Genomic DNA, 2,500 nt, shown 5'->3' on the forward strand with positions numbered 1-2,500 from the left:
AAGATAAGCTCATATTCTAGCCAGCATCCTATAGCCATTAACTCCGTGAAATAGCCAAAGGACGTAATGTTACAGGATCTATTCCCAAAGATCCACCTAAGCACTTACAAGAATAATATGGACGATTTTAGTAATGATAATTACTATTTACATTATACAAATACCTACTTTACCAACACCAAGTAACGCCAAATCATAGTTACGCTGTAGTTTCTTTTCGGTGTTATCTGGTATATGCTACTATTAGACAGTTTTACAGAAATCAGAACATGATGTTCGTTGTGAAGGTAAATAGTATTTTAGGAGACGATTCATTCCAATAGAGCTAAAAAGAAAATGTTTCTTTATTAGCTTCATTAAGATGACATCAAGGCTAATTATAGGCATCTACTTTAAACAGAAAAGCTACCTTAACGATATTGACTTTTTCAAATGTTAAAGTAAATCGTATCAAGATACAAGCTCTTATTAAACCTCATAATATAGTATCCATAATCAGAAAATTCTTACCCACTGTAAGCGCACAGTATGAAGTCTACTTCAAGATGACGTGATTTGGTAGAGAGTATATTTCTCTTACGAGCTATATGTGTATGTAAATGTTAATGAAAAGTGACTCATTTACAACGTTATATTTTGGAAAATTTATATATCCTTCTTTCAACACATTAAATTGTAGTATTTTTCATGTAAAAAATATTATGGAACAAATGTGAAAGTATGAGACGGAATAAAGGTTGGGTTCATATTTGAATTTCTTATTGTATACTCCTTTGGGGGCTTTGGGAACTCTGAAGTTACTTATCATAGTCCCTTATGAACATACAACTTTGTCCTTGGCTGAACACAGAATTGTCCTATGCTGAACTTTGTCCTGGACTGAGTACAGAATATTGTCCTTGGCTAGTATAGTGGTAACGTGTTTGCCTAATATTCGCATGGCAAACGCCCGGCTGAGGTTCTAGTGAGCATCTATTCTGATGGAACCGGAACTGAAACCAGTCACCTTTAACCTTTAAACACAGAACTTTGTCCTTGGCTGAGCACAGAACTTTGTCATTGGCTAAACACACAACTTTGTCTTTGGCTGAGCACAGAAATTTGTCCTTGGCTAAACATAGAACTTTGCTCTGGACTGAGCACAAAACTTTGTCCTTATCTGAGCACAGAACTTTGTCTTGGGCTGAGCACAGAACTTTGTCCTGGGCTAAAAATAGAACTTTGTCTTAGGCTGATTACAGAACTTTGTCCTTGGCTGAGCACAGAACTTTGTCCTTGACTAAGCATAGAACTTTGTCTTTGGCTAAGCAGAGCACTTTGTCCTTAGCTAAACATAGAACTTTGCCCTTGGCTGAGCACAGAACTTTGTCCTTTGCTGAGAACAGAACTTTTTCCTTGGCTGAGTACAGTACTTTGTCCTTGGCTAAACATAGAACTTTGTCTTTGGCTGAGCACAGAACCTTGTCAAGCTGAGCACAAAACATCATCCTTGGCTGAGCACAGAACTTTGCAATTGGCTAAACATAGAACTTTGTCTTTGGCTGAGCACAGAACTTTGTCCCTGGCAAAACATATAACTTTGTCTTGGCTGAACACAAAACTTTCTCCTTAGTTGAGCACAGAACTTTGTCCTTGGCTGAGCACAGAACTTTGTTTTTGGCTAAACATAGAACTTTGTCTTTGGCTGAGCAGAGAACTTTGTCCTTGGCTAAACATAGAACATTCTCCTTGGCTGAGCACAGAACTTTGTCCTTTGCTAAATATAGAACTTTGCCCTTACCTGAGCACAAAACTTTGTCCTGGTCTGAGCACAGAACTTTGTCCTTGGCTAAACATAGAACTTTGTCTTTGGCTGAACGCAAAACTTTGTCCTTGGCTAAACATAGAACTTGTCCTTGGCTGAGCACAGAACTTTGTCCTTGTCTAAACATAGAACTTTGTCCTGGGATGAGCACAGAACATTGTCATTGGCTAAACATAGAACTTCGTCCTGGTCTGACCACAGAACTTTGTCCTTGGCTAAACATAGAACTTTGTCTTTTGCTGAACACAGAACGTAGTGCTTAGCTAAACACAGAACTTTGTCCTTGGCTGAACACACAACTTTGTCATTGGCTAAACTTAGAACTTTGTCCTGATATGACCACAGAACTTTGTCCTTAGCTGAGCACAGAACTTTGTTCTTGGCTGAGCACAAAACTTTGTCTTTGGCTAAACGTAGAACTTAGTCCTTGATAAGCACATATCTTTGTCCTGGGCTAAACACAGTACTCTGTCCTTGGCTGAGCATAAAATTTTGTCCTTGGCTAACCATAAAACTCTATCTTTCGCTAAACACAGAACTTTTCATTGGCTAAACATAGAACTTTGTCCTTGAATGAACATAGTGCATTGTCTTCAATGTGTCAAAATGGTCAGAGATTGAGCAACGTTGAAAACCTAAGGAGGACTAATATCTGAAGGCATTGAGCCAATCTTTGAATTCTCATTTGGAGAATTT

The sequence above is a fragment of the Palaemon carinicauda genome, chromosome 2 (genome assembly GCF_036898095.1).
Source record: "Palaemon carinicauda isolate YSFRI2023 chromosome 2, ASM3689809v2, whole genome shotgun sequence".
Taxonomy (NCBI): Eukaryota; Metazoa; Arthropoda; class Malacostraca; order Decapoda; family Palaemonidae; genus Palaemon; species Palaemon carinicauda.